Source organism: Pseudorca crassidens, chromosome 3 (assembly GCF_039906515.1).
Source record: "Pseudorca crassidens isolate mPseCra1 chromosome 3, mPseCra1.hap1, whole genome shotgun sequence".
Classification (NCBI taxonomy): domain Eukaryota; kingdom Metazoa; phylum Chordata; class Mammalia; order Artiodactyla; family Delphinidae; genus Pseudorca; species Pseudorca crassidens.
In genome coordinates, this window is record NC_090298.1 from 21,346,437 (window position 1) to 21,354,645 (window position 8,209).

Sequence of the window (8,209 nt, forward strand, 5' to 3'; positions counted from 1 at the left end):
AGGTTTATTCCTGGGATGAAAAGTTGGTTCAATATACACAAAGCAATAAATGTGACATACCATATTAATAGAATGAAAGAAAATGTGACATACCGTATTAATAGAATGAAAGAAAATCATATGATCTTCTCAACAGATGCAGAAGAGGCATTTGACACAATAGACCATTTTCTCATAATAAAAATCCCCAACAAATTTGGTATATAAGGAACAAACTTCAACATAATAAAGGCCATATACAACAAACCCACAACTGTCATCATATCCTACAATGAAAGACTGAAAGCTTTTCCTCTAAGATCAGGAAGAAGACAAGTGTGTCTAGTGTCACCATTCATTCATAGTAATGGAAGTCCTAACTAGAGCAATTAGGCAAGGAAAAGAAATAAAAGGTATCCAAACTGAAAAAAGAAGAAGTAAAATTGTTGTTATTCACTGATGATCTTATATATAGGAAGTTCTAAAGACTGAACCAAAAAATGTTGAAACTAATCAATGAATTCAGTAAAGATGCAGGGAAAAAATATACAGTTGCATTTCTACACAATAACAACAAAACATCTGAAAAAGAGATGAAGAAAACTATCCATTCATGATAGCATCAAAAACAATAAAATACTTAGAGATAAATTTATCCAAGGATGTGAAAGATCTGTACAATGAAAACTACAAGATTTTGATGAAAGAAATTGAAGTAGATTCAAACAAATGGAAAGATATCTCTGTGGACCAGAACTAATATTGTTAAAATATCCATGCTAATAAAGGTCACCTATAGATTCAATGCAATCCCTTTCAAAATTCCAAAGGAATTCTTCATGGAAATATAAATAAATTCTAAAATATGTATAGAACTACAAAATACTCTGAATAGACAAAGCAATCATTAGAAAAAAGAACAAAACAGGAGACATCACACATCCTGGTTTCAAACCATACTGTAAAGCTATAGTAATCAAAATAGTATGGTACTGACATAATAGCAATAATATAGATCAGTGGAAAAAAATTTAAAGTCCAGAAATAAACTGCTGCATATATAATCAACTAATGTTTGATGAGAGCCAAGAACACTCAATGGGCAAAAGATAGATTCTTTAGCAAAGGATGCGATGAAGCCTGGATAATCAGATGGAAATAATAATAATAATATTTGACCCCTATTTTACACCACTCACAAAAATTAACTCAACATGGATGAGAGAGTTAAACATAAGACAGACCTGGTACTATACTCCTAAAAAACATAGAGAAGAAGCTCCTTGACTTTGATCTGGGCAATAATTTTTTGAATATAACACCAAAAGCACAAACAACAGAAGCAAAAGTAAATAAGAGGGACTACATCAACCTTAAAAGCCTCTGCACAGCAAAAGACAATCATCAAAATGAAAAGGCCACCAATAGAATGGGAGAAAATATTTGCAAACTATTTATTGGATAAGGGATTGATATAAAAAATAGAACTCATACAACTAAATAGCAAAAAAAAAAGAAAAAAATCTAATTAAAAATGGACAGAGGAATTGAATAGAAATTTTTCCAAGAAAACATCCAAATAATCACCAGGTACAGGAAAAGATGCTTAATATTACTAATTATCAGGGAAATTCAAATTAAAACTACAATGAGATATTATTCACACCTGTTAGAATGGTTATCATCAAAGATAGAAGAAATAAGAAGTGTTGGCAAGGATGTGGAGAAAATGGAATGCTTGTGCACCACTGGTGGGAATATAAATTGGTTCCACCACTATAAAAAACAGTGTGAAAAGTTACTCAAAAAAATGAAAAATAGAACTACTATAGGATCCAGCAATTCCACTTCTGGTTCTATATCCGATGGAATGAAATCAGGATCTATAAGAGATATCTACACTCCCATGTTCACTGCAATATTTTTCACAATAGTCGAGATATGGACGCATCCTAAGTGTCTGTCAATGGATGAATGGATAATGAAGATATGATCTATCTATCTATCTATCTATCTATAGAGAGAAAGAGAGGGAGGGAGGGTGGGAGGGGAGAGAGAGAGAGAGACATGAGAAAGAGGGAAATAGTGCCATTTGCTATAGCATGGATAGACATTGGGGGCATTAAATAAGATAAATAAGGTCGACAGGGGAAGACAAATACTGTATGATATTTATAAGTGGAATCTAAAAAAGCTGAACCTATAAAAACAGAGAATAGAATGGTGGTTACCAGGAGCTGGGAGCTGGAAAAATGTCTAAGGGTACAAACTTGTAATTAATATATAAATAAGTTCCAGATATCTCATGCAGAGCAGTGATTATAGTTGAGAATACTGTATTATAATCTTCAAATTTGAGAGACTAGACCTTAATCATTCCCACTGCAAAAAATAAATGATAATTATGTGTTATGAAAGAAGTGTTAGCTTATGTTGTGTTGGTAATTGAAATATATAAATGTATCAAATCAACATGTTGCACACCTAAACTTACAGAATGTTATATGCTGATTATATCTCAATAATTTAAAAATTTGGATCAATCACTTTGAAAGTACTTTGCTAATAGCCCAAGCAGTAATTAGCTTCTGAAATAGTTACCAATGAGCTCATCCCTTGGTATTCATTCCGTTGTGTAATCTCTTTTACCTGAGTATGTGCTGACTTAGTCGCTTGCTTCTAACATGTGGACTGTGGCAAAAGTTGATAGGCTGTCACTTCTGAGATTAGATTACAGAGGTTAGGATCTCTTTCTTCCTCTGTTTGATGAAGTCAGCTGCCTTATTGTGAAATGATCTGTGGAGAGGATTGAGGCTGGATTTCCATCAATAGCCAGTGAGGAATCTGGGCTCTTAGTTTAACATGTGATGTATTGGATCCTGCCAACAACTACATGGGCGAGTGTGAAAGCAAATCCACCCTCAGTTGTACTTTGAGAGGACTATGGCTTTGTGAGATATCTAAGGCAGCTCAGGCATGCCTGGATTCCTCACCCACAGAAACTGTGAAAAAAAATAAATATTTATTCCTTTAAGTAGGTATGTTTTGGAGAAATGTTTAACACTGTGATTGGTAACTAGTACAGCTGTTAAATATGAATAATCTCAAGTCATAAGACTCAACAAATTCATTCTAGATATGTGCTGTGTAAAAAATATTATGGCTCATGTGAACCAGGAAATGAAATAAATAAATGGGTTATTCATAAAATGAACTTTTAAAAAATTTATAAATATAGGTTAACCTGGAACACAAAATTATGAGTAAAACCAATAAGTTACAAAAATAACATGTATAGATGATTTTATACTTGTATATTAAAGCAGAAAAATATTATATATTGTATATAATTATATTAATATGTAGTAAAGATATAATATTAATCCATGGTCCAGGCATTGAGATCAGGATATTGCCTCAGTGAAGGATGATTGAGAGGTCAAAGAAAGCATCACATCATTTATAATGCTTTATATTTTTCAAATAATATGTCAGATGCAAATGTGGCAAAATGCTATAACTTATACTACGTTTTGGTAGAGTATGCATAGATATATTTTATATTATGCTCTACTTTTTCCTGTTTGAAATATTTCATAATTTTTGAAATAATATTTAATAAGGGGAAATGGAAACATAAATGTGATACATTAATATGAAATTGATAAAAGTGTCATTAATATAAAATATAATGGAGATAAAAGCACCTTTATTTGGTTCAGATAAGCTAAAAGAAGACCAAATTAGACACAGATCTTGTTTATTGTAGTACTCCAATGACAACAGGATCAGCAACCATAATATATCAAATCATTTCCAAGACATTAAGCAAACAAATAATTTATATAGAGTAATGTAAACAAATCATTTATACATCTATTGCACACAGTGCATCTCTAATCTATGCCTCAGAGACATCTAGTAAATAGTATAAAGTAGCATAAATCTATCGTATTTTGTTTTTGTTGGGAAAAAAACTTTATAAAAATGACATATAATCTACTAAAAATGGAAAAATACATTATTCAACCACGTAAATCTGACATCTAGAAATATTAATAATATGCTAATTAGAGAGCAATAATTATTCAAAGTTTTAGTCACTTGATATGCAATATATTATATCAAAGATGGGCAGTCTTAGAGATTTGTTTATGATTCAATTTGTTGTGCCATATAGATAAATTTCCAGATTAACTTTTTTAAACTAATATATTTCCTTTGACTTACAAATTATTAAAAGGTATATAGTACCAAAATATTTATTTGTTTTGTATATATTTTGTCACTGTTACAAAAACAGTTATAATAATTAAAATAATGTCTATTATTTTCATCATTATTTGCTTAATAAATAGGACCAAAAAAAACTTGACTTCAAGATATTATTCATGGCTGTTTACAAATAATAATTTGTTTACAACAAAAGGGAATGAAGAATGGTTAATAAGACTACAGTAATTCCCAAACCCTTCATAACTCATTAGCTGATTTCTGAACATTCACTTTCATACATTTACATAAACACTTTTAACTATTAACATGGAATTCATTCTGTGGGAAATATAATGTGAATTTTTGTGAATTTTTTATACTTGAATACTTAAATATATTTTTGGTAATATGTATAGAAAGAAAAAGTATACATATGATATTGAAATAAAAAGCAGATGGAGATGAGAAAGGACAAAAAGAACTTGTAAGACTAATTTGACACTGTTTACAGACTTTGCTTAGATTTCATTAACGGCCCAATTTCCTCACCACTTCTATCTGTGCATTTTTCTGTGTAAGTTCGCAATGCTTTCCCACTGTGGGTAAGTTTAATTCTCTGTGCCTGGGCTTAGTTTGTGACTTGCTTATGTCAATATGACCTGACATCAGCAGTGTCTTGAAAAGCATTTGCAAGATGAGACTCACTAGCTCTTGAGCTTCTGATGTCAACATGATAAGAACGTGGTAAGTCTGATGGTCCTTAAAAAGGGATGAATGACAACTAAAGCAGAGAAGTATCAGCTGAGATGTCCCAGGAAAGCCCAGTTGAGAATAGAGCCCTGACCAAATTTCAGATCCAGTCAACCACTGATACCTGAGCAAACTCAGCATAAACTGGGCCCAAACTAGATTAGCCAAGCCATGGCAAGCCATGGGAAATTCAACTTATAATAAACAGTAGTTGATTTTAAGCTACAGGACGTTGGATTTCTTTTTACACAATGATAATTAAATGATGTAGGCCAATTATTTTACAGAGCATTTTATGAAATGGAATGCATATAATGTATAAGTTTTCCATATTGTGGAAAAGAAATTTGTAATAAATATTAAAAATTCAGCTTAAATTTTTCTTCCTTTAGATGATAATGTTTTGTCCAAAGTAGAAAATTCTAATATATACAATTATGCTAATGCATGGAAGAGGTCCTTCCAAGTTATACTATGACAGACATCAAAAATATTTCATGAAATTGAATCATTACGTTGTATACCTGAAACTAACATGTTATATAATATAATGTTGCATGTCCATTATACCTCAATAAAAAATAAAAATAAAGAAAATATTTAAAAACTCAAGATAAATATTAAGCATGGATTACTATAAGCCAGAGAACATGGAATGTGCAGGCATGGATTTAAAAAAAATAATTTCACTCTTTTTCTCTATTCATTAACACTAATACTCATTTTATTTAAAGATGTAGATTATTATATTGATATAGATTAGAATAATATAAATCATAAAGTCTCACAAGGTAAATGACCATTTCCTAATTATCTCTTTGTTGTTGTTCATATGGAAAAATTGCTTTTACCTGAATGGTTTTAAGGTACATATTTTAAAAGAACACTTCTAAAATTTACATATAAAACGACAAACCAAACATTGTACTATTATATATTATTGGTGTCCTCGAGCATTTTTCAATATTTTATCTTTTATGAATTCAGGGTTATTCCTGGAACTAATATGTAAATATAATTTTAAAACATGTGTTTTTTGTTTTTTTTGGGTCTTTTTTGCAGTACGCAGGCCACTCACTGTTGTGGCCTCTCCCATTGCGGAGCACAGGCTCCGGACGAGCAGGCTCAGCAGCCATGGCTCACAGGCCTAGCCACTCTGCAGCATGTGGGATCCTCCCGGACTGGGGCAGGAACCTGTGTCCCCTGCATCAGCAGGCGAACTCTCAACCACTGCGCCACCAGGGAAGCCCTAAAGCATGTGAATAAATTATGCATTTATATCATACATCTTAGAATCAAGCAAATTCAGGAAATCAAACCTGATAGTTTAGGTAAATATATCTGCTTATTTATTTGCTCAACAAATAGAAGAGACAGGCAAAGAGTTTTAATTAAATGAGGAGAACCTGAATTAGTCAGCTCTAATAATTTAGATTTGCATTTCTCTAATGATTAGTGATGTTGAGCATCCTTTCATGTGTTTGTTGCCAATTTGTATATCTTCTTTGGAGAAATGTCTATTTATATCTTCTGCCCATTTTTGGGTTGGGTTGTTTTTTTTTGGATACTGAGCTGCATAAGCAGCTTGTATATTTTGGAGATTGATCTTTTGTCAGTTGCTTCATTTGCAAGTATTTTCTCCCATTCTGATTGTTGTCTTTTCATCTTGTATATGGTTTCCTTTGCTGTGCAAAAGCTTTTAAGTTTCATTAGGTCCCATTTGTTTATTTTTGGTTTTATTTCCATTTCTATAGGAGGTGGGTCAAAAAGGATCTTGCTGTGATTTATGTCATAGAGTGTTCTGCCTGTTTTCCTCTAAGAGTTTTACACGGTCTGGCCTTACATTTAGGTCTTTAATCCAGTTTGAGTTTATTTTTGTGTATGGTGTTAGGGACTGTTCTAATTTCATTCTTTTACATGTAGCTGTCCAGTTCTCCCAGCACCACTTATTGAAGAGACTGTCTTTTCTCCATTGTATATTCTTGCCTCCTTTAACAAAAATAAGGTGACCATATGTGTGTGGGTTTATCTCTGGGCTTTCTATCCTGTTCCATTGATCTATATTTCTGTTTTTGTGCCAATACCATGCTGTCTTGATTACTATAGCATTGTAGAATAGTCTGAAGTCCGAGAGCTTGATTCCTCTGGCTCCGTTTTTCTTTCTCAGGATTGCTTTGGCTATTCAGGGTCTTTTGTGCTTCCATACAAATTGTGGAATTTTTCATTTTAGTTCTGTGGAAAATGCCATTGGTAGTTTGATAGGGATTTCACTGAATCTGTGGATTGCTTTGGGTACTATAGTCGTTTTCACAATGTTGATTCTTCCAATTCAAGAATATGGTATATCTCTCCATCTGTTTATATCACCTTTAATTTCTTTCATCAGTGTCTTATAGCTTTCTGCATACAGGTCTTTTGTCTCCTTACGTAGGTTTATTCCTGGGTATTTTATTCTTTTTGTTGTAATGGTAAATGGGAGTGTTTCCTTAATTTCTCTTTCAGAATTTTCTTCATTAGTGTATAGGAATGCAAGAGATTTCTGTGCATTAATTTTGTATCCTGCTACTTTACCAAATTCATTGACTAGCTCTAGTAGTTTTCTGGTAGAGTCTTTAGGATTCTCTATGTATAGTATCATGTCATCTGCAAACAGTGACAGCTTTATGTCTTCTTTTCTGATTTGGATTCCTTTTATTTCTTTTTCATTTCTAATTGCTGTGGATAAAACTTCCAAACCTATGTTGAATAACAGTGGTGAGAGTGGACAACTTTGTCTTGCTCCTGATCTTAGAGGAAATGGTTTCAGTTTTTTACCATTGAGAACGATGTTAGCTGTGGGTTTGTCATATATGGCCTTTATTATGTTGAGGTAAGTTCCCTCTATGCCTACTTTCTGGAGGGTTTTTATCATAAATTGGTGTTGAATATTATCAAAAGCTTTTTCTGCATCTATTGAGATGACCATATGGTTTTTCTCCTTCAATTTGTTAATATGGTTTATCACATTGATTGATTTACATATATTGAAGGACCCTTGCGTCCCTTGGATAAACCCCACTTGATCATGGTGTATGATCCTTTTAATGTGCTGTTGGATTCTATTTGATAGTATTTTGTTCAGGATTTTTGCATCTATGTTCATCAGTGATATTGGCCCATGGTTTTCTTTCTTTGTGACATCTTTGTCTGAAAACCACCACTTGTTAAGCTCACAGATTCTGTGGGTTGGGAATCTAGGCAGGGCAAGACTAGATTGGTTTATCCA